This window comes from Echeneis naucrates, chromosome 5, assembly GCF_900963305.1.
Source record: "Echeneis naucrates chromosome 5, fEcheNa1.1, whole genome shotgun sequence".
Classification (NCBI taxonomy): Eukaryota; Metazoa; Chordata; class Actinopteri; order Carangiformes; family Echeneidae; genus Echeneis; species Echeneis naucrates.
Window position 1 is genome coordinate 21,236,344 of NC_042515.1, and position 17,034 is coordinate 21,253,377.

A 17,034-nucleotide genomic window follows, 5' to 3' on the forward strand; every position below is an offset into this window, starting at 1 on the left:
GTTCAAAATATGAATTAATACCCCTCCACTAAAATGCACCCAATCCCAACAAAAGGCCTGCATTCACTGTGGACAGCTCTTCAGCTCCTCTAATGGACAGGCTCTCCTCTCTCTTCACAGTGTGCAGACAAAAAGATGAGGGTCCATGAATATTTACCACTAAGTAAAGTTATTCCATTAATTACTCTAAGCACGCTTAATACTGTATCTGTGGCTACTTCTGTGGCAGCCCGTTAATGAACCTTCACACATCATTACCATATTAATTAATGCTCAACTCCATGGTTGTCAATAGAAGGCTGCCAGAGTTGTCTTTCGCTTCTTTACAGCCTATCCAGGATGTTTCGATCACTTAGTATCAGCATCTGAATAAATCTACAGTAGCTCTTTATCATGCTAAGGCCTAGCGGTGTACTGTATTTGAATGAAACAATAAAAAAGAAGTGACACGGGTTCAACATTTCTTCAGGCTGATGGATCTGTGTTAAGAGCAATGTGTAAATAAGAAGAGGGTGGAGGGGAAATTTAGTTGCGAGTCAGTGATATCTATACACAGGGTCACTGATGTTTGTTTTTAGGGTGTGTGCAGGAGACTTTCCAAGTCACTGTCTGTGCTCTGAAACACAGGAAAATCTAAAGCATGACTCACTTTTCAACAAACGCAGCTGCTTGCTGTATGACCTGATATGTTAAAAGGGCTGACTGCACACTATTTTGCTCCTTTTCTTCTTCTGGGGTTTTATTAAGAAGGACTGATTAAATGAAAAACACAACTAGGTCTTGTAAAGACCAAAAAGTAAGCATTTCAAAAAGTGAAAAAACAAGCATTGTGTTTTTGATGTGATTGGCAGGATCCTGGCTTTATATTGTAACACCCACACTGACTGTAAACAACAGCATTTTCTGACATGCAAACAGACTCAAAACCCAGCAATTAAACTCTACCTCAATCCAGCCAGACCTTATTCTGAGCCCTTTTTTCAGATTCTCTTTTTTTCCTCCTCATCTTAAAACGCAACAGCGCAGGCTGCTGAATGTCAGGCCTGTCTGATTCTTTGGACCGTCCCTCACATTTTGCTGAGCTAAGAACAAAAACAAAGTGGAATATCACACCTAAACCAAAACAAACAAGGCCATGCATTTCTTTGCACTATTTAAATGAGCTCATTGAACACAAGGAAGTAATATCAAGTGGATACCCAACTGTCCTACCCATTGGTCTGTGAGTAAGACATCAGAGAGCTGTACTGAGAGATCCATGCAGCATAAAACCCTCGGCACATGTCATTGGTTAGACAGTTCAGTCCTGATCATGCATGCTCAGTACAACATGACCAACACAATGCAATCCTATTTTTATAAGCAATCCCTAACACTTCTACTCAGCTATATCGGGTTTCCACTATTGCCCTGATCCCAGCTTCTCACTGACCACAGATCCTATGCTCTATTAATATCAATAAGCTGCAGATTCCATTTCCCCTGACAAAGACAAAGAGAGAATGAGAGGCAATGAGTGAGGGGAGGAACTAATACCTTAACGCATCAACGCAGGGTTACCACTTGCGATCACCTCCAAGCGTTTTGCACTTAAAGTTGGGCGTATAAATGCTCTTTCACATGTACACAGGCACCCATGCACATGCACGCTTCAACAGCACTGCATGCACACCCACACTAAAGGAACAAAAATAAGATCACAGCTGCATGATATTTTCCGATCATTAGTGAATTTTTAACTCACGGAACACATTCCTCCATTATTCAGGTGAAACTATACTTCAGCGTTTCTGTTCTTATCTTCCGTGTTCTTCATTCTCATGATCTCACTGCAATTCAAATGCATTCAAAACACATACAGACATAAAATGAATAGGGTTTCTTTTTTGACAACTTTGTACTTCATATTCTCTCTTATCAGTCATTCAGACGCACTGCATGAAGAAGCTATACCTATAATTCCTCTGATAAATGCATTTAGATGTGAAATTACCGCCTCCACGGGCTCATGACAAACACTGTAACTATCAATTATTCTCATTGTCAGTGAGTCTTTCACTTACTTTTTTAATTAACAGCATACTAATTTCCAGAAGAAAAATGCATGATGCTGAATTTCCCCTAATCTACGACAAAGAGTTTGGTTTGTTTACTTAACAGTCCGAGACGTAAATATATATAGTAAGTTAAAGAAAAGATGTGCAAATATTGTTTTTGCAATGTTTGCTTGAAAAAAATTCTATATTACACCAGGAAGTGTTTATCTGCCCTTAAACTGAAACCTGCTGCTGTCTACAGCCTCAACTAGGACTCTGTCACTTAGAAAACACACCTACTCGCACATGAGCATGGATGAGCACACATGTTCACCAATGTCCCATAAAAGGCCAGAAGAGGAGGAGTAAAAAGAAGAGGAAAAGTGTGGAAACACAATTAAATCTTTACAGACTTACCCATGAACAGTTAAACAGAATTTCATCATGTTCATGAGACTGTGTATTGATGCAGATTCCCTCCAAGCACTACGTGTTTTGAAATCCACTTCTGGAGAAGAGAAAGCTGCCAGTGAAAGTAGCAGGTATGGAGTAGTTGAAGTAGTGTGTGGTAGTCAAGTGTTGGCATTTATGTGTGTGTGTGTGTATGTATGAGAGAGGGAGAGGGACAGTGAGAGAGAGAGAGAGAGAGAGAGAGCAAGAGAGTGAGAGACAGATAGTGAGAGAGAGAGATAGAACTAAAGTCCAGACTGTAGTGTTGAGAGGGACTGAAGGTATGTGGTCTAAACACAAAAAAAGCTGGTGCCTTGCTCTAGATTAAATATGCAGGAAGAGGCCCCTTGGCATAAACACAAACACTCAGCAAATGAAGAACGGGCACAGAGCAGATGCCTGCTGAGAGCCCTACCTGTCCTGGCCTCTTTTAATTAGACAAGAGCAGGCAGAACAAATGAACATCAGCACGGTCACACAAGGCAGAACAAAAGGAAGGAAAAAATAGAAAAGACTCTCTCAATCCTCCGAAATGTCCTTAATGACGAGAGCAGGAGATTAGACAGAAGTTGGAGGAAGGTGCACTTTAATACATCAAATAGAAGATGTGTTGTTTCTGCTGCGATTGTCTTCCTGTCTCAGAGACGCTACATTAGTAATCTCCATTTAAAGTAACCTTGTTAATTACTTTGTCAGATGGTTAATAAAATTCAATCTACCTATTGAATATGTAAAAAAAAAAACATCATTGTAACCTGAAGACTTCCGTAAGAAACTGTTTAATTACAACTTAAACCACTAATTAAATCCTAAAATATCAATTTTAATTAATTTAAGGTCATTTTTTAGTGTGGCTTTTCATTAAATTGTTTTGGGTGAAAAACTACACCTTTATTCATCTTAATATATGCTTCTCATTCACACAGCTTCTGTTGAAAATGACAGAAAATAAAAGCTGGATTTTAATCAGCAGGAAAAAGTGATTTACTTACCAACATCCACTGTTCATGTGTTTTATTTGTCTCCAATGTCCCCCGTCCTCTTTCCCTCTTATTCTCATCATCTATCTGTCTCTGTCTTAATTTTATTTATGTATTTATTTTTATTTAGAAGGAATGCAAAAGCAAGGAGTGTTGGAGCAAAGTGATGCAGGAAACTGCCAGGCTGTCAGGAGTTATTGAGAAAAAAGAAAAAAAAAAAAAAAGGTAGAATGGAGGGCAGGGAGGGAATGGAGTCTCGGCAGAAAATCTGGAGAGCAACTGCAGATGCTGAGAGACACACGCTGATGTGGCCAGTCAAAGATGTCATTTTCGTGTGAAACTCTCTCAAATGGATCATGTGAAAGTAAGAGGGAGAGGCGGGGGACACTATAGGGGTGAGGTGACACTAGGTGAAGGGAGGAGAAAGAGAAATTGAGGGGTGAGAGGGGGAGAGAAAGAGAGCAGAAATGAGACCTCTAAAAAATAAACAGGGTGTAGGGTTTCAAAGGCAAGGGGGACACAGACATTCCATTGTTCAAGCCAATTATCAGTGGAAAATAATAACAACAGATGGATCCAGAGCGGCCAACTTGTGCCGGAGCACCCTGGCGCTGGAGAACAGATGATGAAATGTGAGAGTGATGTTGGAAGGGCATTTGGGAGGGTGTGTGTGTGGGGGGGGGGGCGGCTGCCCCACATTTACAAACACACACACACACACACACACACACACATCTCCACACACCAGATGTGAACTTCCACAAGGACAGTTTAATATGTGCTCTCTGGCCACCACTTGTGCCGTGGTGGCTTTGGCATACCACACAATGGCCAACACCTCCATGTGTTCAAAGGGGGGACGTCTGAAGTCATATGACACATATGGCCCCTGTGTTTCTGTGTGATAAATTCAAATCTGTGCGTTTCTTTTATGTTTAACAAAGCAGGGTCATTTGATGGCAAACACATGCTCGTGTGCTGTAAGCTGAGTGCTGTACAGCACTACAACATGTACTAGTTAGAATGAAGACTTTTTTTTTTTGCTCCTTTTATTCAAATTAGCACATATCCCCTGTGACCTGTTGTGATGTTTTCATTTGATGCTTTCTGGCGTCCTGACATTCTCAAACGGGCAGAAGCAACAGTGCAGCAGCGGCAAGACCTCACTGACTCTGGCTTCATTCACAGATCACTCATATCAGCCACAGACTGACAGACAACGGAGGAGGCAGCAACCTTAAAACAAAACCAATTCTCTGGGTGCTTTGTCAAGGATGGGAGATGACTGCAGATAGTAGTACAAAAGATCTGCCCTTCCTTTTCACAAGAAAAGACAAGTTTTCGTTTCATTAACTCCAGACTAAAGCGTAATTATCTCCCTATAGACCTTAATCACCAACAGAAGGATAATAGAACAAAAACCAGTTTCTTCTTCAGTCATTAAAGGTTTTTTTTTTATGTTGTTGTTCTTTTTTCCTCTCTCCTCTACACTTCAGATGAGACCATCAAATAATGCCCCCCAAAAAAAAAAAAAAAAAAAAAAATCACTCAGGCACTAGCAATACTAGTTGAAGCTGTTTAAAGACTTCGGCCACTAAACGGATTAGCTAGCTTGAGTGCGTCATATTTTGCCTTTTCCAGTCTATTTGACCTTTTGACCAGAGGGTGCCAAGGTACAGGGAAACACAACAAGTTGAACTGAGGTGGTGGGAAAACAATGACTGAAAATGTTTTCAACGAATTTGAACTTAAGACCAAAAAGAACACTTTATAGATGTACATAAAGTAAATGTCTAATATTGCTTGAAGATGCTTGTGATACTATACCCCAAATGACAAATCCCTGGCGGATTGTACAGGGGGATTTCTATTGGGGAAGGGAAAAGAACAGAAAACTTTGCCTAGATTTAATTAGCTTATGAAAAATAATTGCCATTAGCAAATCTCATCAAATGGGGTTGAGGCATTTTGCTGGGGAAAAAAGTAATTTTTTTTTCTTTTCTTTTTTTTTTTTTTTGACGATGAGGAGACAAAGCGTTTTCAAACAGGAACTGGCGGGCCATCAGCCGTTTTAGTGCACTGACACAGAGGTCGAGTTAATTAGACTATTGTCATTTTAATCAGAACAGCTCGGCGGCCATCACTTCCTGAAAGAGCCGGTGGACTTAAAACAGCACAGGGACTTTTGTGTGTGTGTGTGTGTGTGTGTGTTTGAATGCATGTGCGTGTGTACTCTATATGTGTCTGTTGAGCCTGAGGTGTCACCCAGCTATGGGTTACAGAATATGGTCTGGTTCTCTCACATGCTTAGAACATTAATGAGCTGGAGACACACCAAGGAAACAAAGGAGCCTGGAGGATCACTAGGGGAAACTACTCGCTTCTGCTATACTCATGTCTCTGTTCATTTGAAAATAATTTAAATATCAAATATTTGAAATAATTTGCTTCTCCCTGGCTATCAGATTTTAAATAGGGAGTCTTTCATGTCTTCGTTATCATATTCTTCACTGGAATTAGCATTTAAAACATAATTAATGAAACCATATTTTAGAGGTACTAACCATTATGTTACGATAATAGTTTATTTTTGTCTGATTTACATATTTTCTGAATACAATAGAGAAATCACGATAACAAATCAAAGAATGGCAACGATATATAAAATATACGCAGAATATCATTAATCTAGAGAGTTTTTAATCAAAACTGACAAATGCCTGGTTTTAACCTCTAGACTTGTGAGATGAATTCACTTCATGCCTAATCTAGTGAACATTGAAAAAAAAAAAGTAAAACATGGTAAAACCAACACTATCTCATTTAAGTTTAGCCACCATCCTTCAAAGGATGTTTTCGGGGAGGAGCCAAACAGTAGAGGTGTCAGTGGAGCTCTGCCAATCAGCAGGGGTGACCAAGCGGCCAGCCCAATATTAACACGAAAACATCTTTGTAATTTTTCCCCTGGCCACAGTTCAGGTCATTTGCGGTCAAGGTGACAAAGGTAACCTGCAGACAAATGCTGGTGAACCTCCCCTTGTGACAACTCCGTCAGCCCCAGGGCTAGGCTATGACATTAGCCAAGTTGACCGCTACAATATTTCATATTCACAGGCCTTGAGGGAAACAGCATTAAAAGAGGTTAAAGCTAGCCAGGCACATTTGACTCCATGCCACTTTTTTTTTTGACTTTGTCTGTTTATGATTATATTATTAGTTCCATAAGTTCATCATTTTTAACACTAGTCATTAATATTTCACAGGGAGTTAATATTAATCTGATCAGAAATTATCTTCCTTCAATAATTCAATATACACATTAATAATTCAATAAAAAGAATGTTCAGCACAGTTGAGGAAAAAAAAAAAAAAAACTACGACATTCAATAACTAAATATGAGAAAATGAAGCTGGGGAAGTCACTTTAAAGCACCAAGTTTGCTAACAGAGAAGGAGTGAGGAAAAACCCTATTAACCTGTCCGTAATTTCCACTAAAACACTGCTTGGTAGCAGGGAAAGCTAACCTGGTCTATATAAATTGAAATTGTTGCAACAATTTTGTTTCACCTAGGAGTGCTTTATAATCAAGATTTAAATACATAGAGTAACCAGGGACCACAGGCTGTTGTAAAGATAAAGAAGACATGCAGACTGTGAAGCCTCGGCACCATTAAAAGGCCAAGACTGCCCAAATTCCTCCATAAGAGATTTACAGGGATTAGATTATGAAATAAAGGCCTAATCTTTATATGACAGGGAAGCCAATCGCTGGCTCACCGGTCAACCCCTTGTGGTAGGTGTCGCTTTCACAACTCACTTTCACTGCTACACTTCAGGCTTATTTAAAAGCACATTGAGGATGCATATTGTGTCTTACATTAAGTCTCAACCCAAGTATCATTCAATAAAGATCTTGGTGCAAGAGACTTATTCAACAAATGATGCCCTATATTGGGTCACAGGTTCAACTGGATGCAAGCACATTTTGTGGCTATTTCCTTTTGTAATTTTCACTCTTTTTGGTTGAACCCATGCCTGATTGAAAACCAATTTCCATGTGCTGTTTAATGACAGATAGAAAGAGATATTTCATGGAGATGTATAGCCGAGACTGATAAACTATTAATCGCACTGCCGGACAATGACACCAGCTAAATTTAAACACAAGTGAAAAAGTGTCAAGTAACAGCCTCTTTTAATCTGTAAATTATTCATTACTGTGGGCTGTTATTGCACCGCATGCAGCATTAAAAAATGTTTGATTTCACTTAATTACACTACATGCTAGTGTGGGCAACACGTGTCACAGCTCGGAGTGGCAATCTCTCACTGTGTTTAGCCCTGTCAGACAGAGGCCAGGGCCTTTTCCTGCCCCTCTGCCCCTTTCTCTCATCGTCCCTCAATGTCTGTCAGCTCAATGTTTGACCTGGAGACAATATGATGAGGTTAGTGATTCTCATGTTGACGGATGAGACTTCATTATTTAGCAGAACCTATATTTCGATATGCAACACCTTTAATGCATTAAAACAGATCAAGTTTATGTTGGCTGGAGGTATGGGTAGTTCAGTGATTAGTGCGCATGCCACATTATTGCAGCAACCTGGGTTTGACTGCAACCCGTGGCATTATGCTGCATGTCCTTCCCCCCTTTCTCTCCCCACTTCCTGTCTGCCTCTCACTGCCTGAATAAATGGGTAAAAAAAACTTAAGAAATAATACGTGAAAAGTTTATGTTGGTGGAACAGTTTTGGCTGTGATGTCCAATATATTCATGGTATGTGTGATGCGTTAAAAAGAAGCCTTTGTGGCTTTTAAGGGAAAATGCACAACTTGTGGAGGATTTCTTGCATAGAGAGGAACTATTAGCCACCACAAACCAAAAGTTACCCAAAGGTTTCTGATCAGGATGGGACAGTTTTGTTTCTCCATACCATACAGATGCAGTTAATATATTTAACACTCTACTCTACACTCACTGGGAGGACAGCCTTTTCAGTAATTGTAGACTGTTGTTTTGTGAGATTCCATTGCTTGAAAGACACAAGATTATTTAAAATTATACTTCATATTTTTATGCTGGGATTCCAAAAGAGTAGATTTGCATGATTCATAGTTCAAATAAGTCCTCAAATGTCCTGTTGCCTTTGAAACAGGCAACATTTACTCTTCTCCTTTAGAGGCCTCCTTAAAAACCCAGTGCCTTCTGATTGGCCAAAAAATTTGTAAAAGTTCTGAAAGCAAACATTAAATCTGCATTACAGAGTATAATTTAGTGGAAATGTAAATTTTTAAAAGTCTACAGCAGCACAATTCTTTTCAGAAAATATAATGCCCATTGTGGCTTATTGCGGGACAAAGGGGATTTAAGAATGTCAGTCATATATGCCCCATTTCATAATTTTACCTTTGTGAACTGCAATAAAATAGTAGCAATACAACTGTAGAGTAAATCTGCAAGTGGGGTATATTAAATGTGTGTCATAATATTCAACAAACGCATTTTTGAAGACTGAGCTATGCTTGAAGTAAAGGAGGAAAATCTGCTGGAAAAGCAGTGTCTGATGCCTCATGAAAACTGTGTAATAGGTTTTTGATAATAGATAATAGATTGGTTACCTGTCCAGGGTGTGTCCCACCCTCATTACATGCTAGCTACCATGGCAAGTTTCTTTTTCACAGCTAACATACAGACTTTGCACAGTTGCCAGATGTTATTTGTCCATGTCTGCCAGACAAAGGCCCCTGTTTGTCCACTTCACATCCTCCTCTAGTGTTTCTTCCTCACCCTCTCTTCCTTGTATCGTCCCGAGCTCAAAGCAACAAACAGAGTTGTATGCAAATACTAAAAGCCATAATGCATTATATTGTTTGGTTTTAACATTTGAATATTTAAATTGTGCATTTTAAATCTAGATGTTCCAATTTCAATTTCCATATACTGTCAATACTGAATGCAGACAGTTAAGTTTGCACATGTAGCAGGTTGAAGACTTTGTATTGCGCATTTGTGAGTGTTTGGACTCCACATAATTTTCATGATTATGTTCTGGCTGCATGCAAAGATGCAAGTTACCTGCCATAATAAATGACAATTGTATGCAGCCCGTGTCAGTTCCACAGTGCCGAATGTGTGAATCACCCACGTACATGCCACTTAACCAAATTGGTAAAACTGATAAGCCATATTTACATAGCAGTGTTGCGGGGCGTGATTACTATCAGTAAAACTTCCGCCCCACGCTTTAATGGAAAGTTGGGATATAACTTAGTGTAGCTTACAGCTGCCCTCAGGAAAATAGCTCAATTACACCCGTGAATATAAACACTCATGTGGCTGTCGGAGTGGTAAACAGATGTGGGGTGACAGTCTGTAGTACATGATCAGTCAAGCAGCTGTAGCTGTGCCTTCATTTATTCACTTGTTCTGATGATAGATTCCAGTTTCTCCCCCCACAGCTCTAGATGCAACCACACTATTTGCTTATAGGGCAGTGGCAAAAAGCAGATTAAGCTGCTGAGAATATAATTAGCATGTTCCCGGTGTAAAGTTAACTCCTGTTGCACTTTTATTGTCACTGTGAAACACAGTGATGGGTTTCCATTAAGTGGACATCACATATGGACTTGGAGTGACTTTAATGCCTCTTTCTCTGCATAGGAGTCTATTCAGAGCCCTGAACCACTGTGCTACCAACTTCTCATCAGACAACACAGGAGCACTCAGAATGATGTCATATGATGTTATTTTGTCTAAGCAACTGAGCATTTGTACTTACACAGTGTATTGAAAAGGACATCCCCTTTGGCTGTTGTGTCACTTGGAGCTTACCTGTCAGATGGCTGATGTGACACTCTTTGAATGCAATATGTACATGTGATCAGAGCTGCAGCGAGCGCCCCAGATGACAAAGTGACTAGGAGTGTCAAAGCAGCCTACAAACAGGCCCGTCCTCTTCCAGACAGGAAGCTGGGAGCAGCAGAGGCGCTGCCTTGTCTCATCTGCCAGCCGCACTCGCTGCCTCGCCGCCTCATCACAGCAGCCGCGTCTGATGGTGTGCACAACACAATGCTGGACGGCTGTTTTGATTTCAGCCTCTGTGACACATCTGTTGCTTGTCATGTTGTGTTGTGCCTGTCTGTGAGCTGAGCACAACTGGGGCAAATGTGTTTCTCATTCCTCTGTCCATGTTTACGGACCTTGTGCTTACAAACAGGCCAGCATGGTGCACATCGTGTGGAAGGTTAGGAGGCCTCACAATACACTACGTGCACCTGTGCAGCAGCTGCCACAAGCCATCAATCATCATCCCCTGGAGCAAATGTAGGGTGAGCAGACTGTCAAATGAGAGTGCTCTGTATTAAAAGATGCATTATCGTCTAATAAAGCATGAATGAAATCCTCAGTAAAAGTCAGGAGTGATTGCTGTGTTGATTGTATGTAATATAAGAGGAAAAATGTATGGATCTCAGCCACTTCATCATGCTCTAAGAATTCCCTATCATTGTACTGTCTCCTGAAAATCAATTATTTCCCTCCCATGTCTAATTGAGATAATTTGCTGCAGCTGTAAATCAAATCTCCATCAAGGGTGCATTCTCCACAATGTGCTCTTTATGGGCTTTTAGAGTACTTTGTTAAAGCATTTCGCACAACTACCAAAATTAAGGATATGTCTTGCAAGACTCCCGCTGTCACCTTAAACACATGAGTGATGATGGTGGTTAATTGGACCTATCCAATCCATCTATCAATGAAGTCCACACACTATATTAGTGAAACTCAAACAGAATTGTTTCAGTGAACGTAGGCCAGCCCAGCACTGAGGAGCCAGAAAGGTATTTATTAATGGTATGTTACAATAGCTTAGAATGAGCATGCCTCATTCCTGTGTGCTTGTCTTTCAATCAATCAATATTCAAAAGTGCCTCATAATTACACATTTAGGATTCATTCACATCCAAAGTGCTTGTGTAGCCATAAATTTCTATGAAAAAGTTCTGTCAGTGAGACTTTTTTCTTTTCTTTAAAATTTCAGAATTACTTAATTTAAGAAAAAAGGAAAAAAAAATAGCAAAATGAGGAAACTCTGGCTGTGCGAGTGTCAAAGCCATGCCCGTTATGTAAAAACAATACATCTTAAGAAGGTGGGGAAAAATCTGAGAGGGCTCATTTACATTGTCAAAAGACGCATCACTCATACTTTCCATTTACTATCAAACTGTTTTGCAGAAACGCTATCGTGGAAAAGATCAGCAGCTGTAGCTTTGTAGCACGACAGTATTGCTGTAAGCCAAATTGAAATGGGGCTGGGTGGTGCACAACATGACTGGATACCAAAACTGACATCTTTGACCGGCCCCAACAGACCACAAGACAACACATAGGAGGTGCTGGCGCAGCAGGGCGGCACGACAATGCCATGGGGCTTTACTATATTAAAAGAGGGATCATTTACTTAAGGCTTGCATCCAAGGATCAGTCTGGCCTTCATTAGCCCCAATCTGACATGGATGTGAACAACATGTTGGCTTGCCACATGAACTCTGCCTTCCCTGAGACCTGCACAACAAATTCCTCTGGAAATATATCACAGATTGTTAGCATTCCAGGAAGAATTTTACATTGGGTGTACACTTAGGCCTTAATTAGAGACACTATTTGATCATTCAGCAGCTGGGCTTTATTAAATATATGGGTTCACATCACCCTACATCCTACACTCAGTGTGAAAGAGCTCACAAAGGCAGAAGAGTCAATGAAACAAGAATATGAATATTCATCATCTGACGCGTAGGGTCCCTGTACGGGAAATATACGCCCCAGCAAAGCTTTTTTTTTTTTTTTGGTTGTGCTTTTTTTTTGTGTGTTTTGTTTTGTTTCATTTATTTTGGAATGTTGACCTGAGAATTCACTTCTGTAAGAAGTGTACATATGAAATTACTATGTTTTAATGTCCCACGATGGTCTAAATATTCTTTTAGAGCTTTATCACTACAAGAAAAGCTTACGTTTTAAATAAGTAACATAAATTTAACATACATTTAAATACCTCAGCCCGATCACAACATTGTAAAATTTTACAGAGACCTACTGAAAGCCTAAATATCAGCACAGAACCTGAATTACATCGACCTGAAAGACGCAGGGATGTAAACTACATCTGACCAAGGTCGACAGGGGCTATAAAACAAACACCAGGTTTAAGGTGAAGTCTTCCCTCCGTGAAGGTTAGCCATGTTTTGTGTTTACACTACACTGCAGGCTTTGAAATTGTTTTGCAGTGTGGAGTCTGCCCAGGGTCATTGTTTGTTTTTGACGTGTTTATACACCACACAAGGAGTAATGACTTCTAGGATAGTGGGGGGTTGGGGTGGGGTGGGGGGGGGTGGGGTGAGGTGCAGATGAGATCTGGCACACTATCTGCACTTTTTCTTTACTTTTCAGGTTCACGTTCAACGGTCAACAACAAGAGGCTGTGTCAGTGTCGCTGTGTTTAGCATCATTCAAATTGAGGTAAATGTGCTTTAACTGTATCCATAAGAAAATCGGTCACTATACAAAATTTTATTACCGTTCTAAAATTTTATGATCACATTCAAACTCTAAAAAAAATATCCATACCACAGCCTTGCATGTTAAAAATAATAATAATAATGAAAAGAATGATGAGTTTGAGCCAAAATTAACACATGACCTGCATGCCGTTGTTAACTAACCCTGACTGTTGACTACTTAAATGCATGAGAAGCACTCACTTTGCTCTTTGGGTCCACAGGATGTCACCACTGGAGTCTCCTGGATGGACCGGCAAGCAGCCGATCAAAGGGGAGGAGAGACGAAGAGGAGAGGCGGTAGGAAGGAAGGGAAGTCAGGGGGTGGGGGTGATGGAAAGGGGAAAAAAAGAGAAACAGTGAATATGATTTGAAACCTGAAGGTGACTAATAAAAAACAAATGCATACACCTTTTTCCACAATCACCTTTGCCAACCTCCACACATCCCACAGCCCTACTTTAAATATCTGATGGTACATATTTAGCACAAAAAACAGAACTGATAAACAAATAATGACACATCCAAAAACCTTAGCTGACTGCAAATTAATTTGAGCACTGCTCTGATTGAATTTAAACAATGCTCCTCCCTGACCTTAGATCAAGCACTTTTTAATTACTGCCTTCTAAAGACCGAATCCCTATAGTGTTGATGGAAAAAATAAAAATAGGCTAAGCGTTCCTGCACACTGAGTGTTTTTATCTAATATAAATGAACCTCCACCAGAGTGAACACTGTTGAGGGTATTTAACTGCCCTTTCAGATGGCCACACATTAGCACTTGCAGCTGAGCTCTGTCATTCAGTAACACTGCCCCCTGCCCCCTCGCCTGAACTCCTTCCCTCCGTTTGCACACACAGAGGGAAGAAACGGCAAAATGTGTTTCCTGAAAAGGAGGAGAGGTGGAAAAAGCCCATCCTGCCCCGCGAATCACCGCCGCCCCACCAGAGACGCCGCCACCGGCCTTTCTGCAGAGGCAGCAAAAGTTCCCCGAGAGGGGAGCGTCTGCCAACTATAACAGGGCTCATTCTCCTCTCTGTGGGCTGCCGGCCGCCCATGTGGGCCTGCACTGGGCTTCCTGAGGGCTCGCTGCAGCTGGAGCACTTTGAATAAAGGTAACAGCAATGTCACAGCTACTGTAAACTTGCTAGGCTGCTCCTGTCAGCAGGACGTTCCCAATCAAAGCAGAAACAACCCCACCTAAAACACAACACATTGTTTTTTTTTCCATGAGCCCCAAGTCAAAACTTCCCACGAATCACAAAGAGAGCACACAGGCGAGAGGGCAACCACTGTTCCCTGATCTTGCCAAACAAAATGCCAAGAGACCGGGAGTGACATTCAGCTGTGGGGTTTAAAAATACGAGCAATTTGAAAATGATTAGAGTCTTATTTTATTGTTGAGTGCCTGACACAAGAGAGGAAACCAGAACAATCAAGCCGACTTTTTTTTTCAGCTGAATTTAGAAACACTAATTAGTTTTGCTCTCGTAAAGCCAACCTGAAAACGACCAATTATAAAGTGAAAATGAGATGTGCAGAGGAAACAAGAGCTTGTCATTTTCACTCCTCGAGTCCCATATGCCCAACTTTACTATGATGACTTTTGCACACAGCCGAGATGATTGGCATACTGCCTACTAAACTCAGTGTCACGTACCCATTCTGACCAGTTAATGGCCCTTTACATCAAATAGCCCTTTGCTTAGTTAGAAGGAAGCTATTACAGATCTGTATGACCACATCAAACCCAGGCTGAGCAGCTTGGGCATGCAGATGTCCAAAGTACTAAGCTGGGAAGAGGATACAGCCCACCAGGCTGACCACAGCACCAGCTGGTTTCAGCTACAGTCCTACCAGGGCCAGACTATTCCCCCTCACAGGTGCCTTGTTCCAATGAATTTCAACTTTCAAGGGTACTGAAATAACTACTTGGTTTGTTTTTTTCATTTCATACTAGTAGCAGGTCAGTATGAACCTTCATGACTTTTTTTTACCTTACTCATTACAAATTAACATAAAACCAGTGGAAATGATCTGCTGGAATTTCGCTGCTATTCCCCAGGCAAACAGTGGCAAGTGTTTCATCACTGTCGGACTAAAGACGGATGGGCTGTCAGAGCTTTCCCCTGACCGAGATCCAGCTCCTGGGCTGGGAAGTGGCTAAAAAAGGCCAGGCCTGCGCTTTCCAGGCCTGGCCTTTTACTGGGAGTAATTCTCAGATGCCAAGTCGCTGCCAACGTCCTTGCAGCCAATGGCAGACAGGCCAGTAAGTTCACATTAACTGCAGAGTGTAACTGCGCTGAACATCTGCTCATGAATGAGAGCACTGCCCACTAACTCAGCGAGTTGAGGCCCACTGATGAAAAATTCAACGTTCTCCTCGTTGGCACGCTTGTTCTGCACTATTCTCCTGAGCCCCCAGAATTATATTAAGAGAATTTCAGCACGGCCTGGTGTATCTGAGAGAACAGCTGGCGCCGAAAAGAGATCTGCCGCTCAGCGAGAGCTCAGGGACTTCACACAAGATCTGCCTTCTCCTACACCATTTGTCCTTGAAGGGAAAAAAATATTAGTGTTAAGCACCCAGGTAATAATAAGAAAGCAGAGGCTACATTTAGCTGATTACACCAACCATGTGTTCACCAGTGGACAGAGCATAACCAGTGAAGACATGAATCGATATGGACTGGAAAGAGGATAGAGGGGCAATTGTGACAATAAGTAGCTCCCTCAGGAGACCTATTCACTACACCTCTCCTTTGTTTGGCTTGTTTAGCTCATTAGATTGTTAACTAGGAAGGATCTGCCCCCAACCCCACAATATGGAGTCAGTCTAATCACAAACAGACGCAGTCTGTTCACGGGCGACTCCATCAAAGACTTTGTAAAGTATGAAGGCAGTCCCACAACCCTGTGCTTCAACTGCTGCAATTACATGCCTCATAAATTTATGATATCACTGGAGGTTGCATGAACAAAACATGTTATCAAATATTAGCCAAAAAAATTATTTCCCAATAAGATGTACTCAGAAAATCATAACTTAAAGAATACAGTGATAGCAAAGTCTTTCCTGTCATGATGATGAAATTACTTCTCAGTTTAAAAATGTTAAGTTTAGGGAAGTGATGACTCCAAGCAAACACTAAGAATAAAAGATTACCACACTCAGTAATTTCACTTCTGTCTTTCTTTGAATTACAGTTAACAGATTTCTAAATGTCAGACGGAGCTTGAGTGACTTAATGAAACTTTTATCTCATTGTTTGTTTAATCTTAATCTCGGTTTCACAGTTGCTGACTTTTTCACCAAAATTAAGACGAGAAACAAGAAATCTGCCTTTCTGTGGCTTCTGTGTTCAACATGTGGAAGAAACCAGTGGAAGCAGTGACTTAAGCTTATTTTTGGAAGGGGGCTTCTATGCGATGCATTGAATTAAGTGGAAATCATGGCAACAGCCCAAAAACGGAACTGTGAATATGATATTGCCCCTGAAAACTGAGAGGATGTCTGGAGAGAAGCTCATTTAGCCGGTGACAAATGACAGCACTTTGTCTTCCTGACAAGATCCCTCCTTCATCAAATGTCCAACTTCACATGGAAATAGGAAATCACACATTATCACACTGACAAACAATTACAACCATGTCATTAGCAGCAACCCTGGGCATGAAACCATTAACAAAACACAATGTTGCACACCACGCTAGCCATCAGAAGAAACACAGGATGTAGATGAAAAGACACTGATAAATCAATCATGACACAAACAACCTGATGCTTATAGTTTGGGAAGGATTTAAATGTTGGGAATGAGCAGTGATAACAGTCCTTTGTTCCAACGAAATAAATCACATTTATCTCTGGCAATCAAAAGTTTCTCATCTCTGAATAAAGATTTATGCCTGCGCCGATGGCAGAATGGTGCTGGCCTTATATTAAAAGTCAACACTTTAGAGGAGTTTCTCTCCAAGTGACTTAATCAGATACAGAGCATTAGTATCT

General features: G+C 40.9%; 1 protein-coding gene across 1 annotated transcript in view; it reads right to left on the reverse strand.

The window, feature by feature from the left end:
• foxp1b (forkhead box P1b) overlaps window positions 1–17,034 on the reverse strand; it is a 139,372-nt gene that overhangs the window by 94,608 nt on the left and 27,730 nt on the right. Inside the window, exon 4 of the mRNA XM_029502729.1 lies at window positions 13,227–13,266. The gene's annotated coding sequence lies outside the window, so the exon portion shown is untranslated. The remainder of the gene's footprint in view (window positions 1–13,226; window positions 13,267–17,034) is intronic.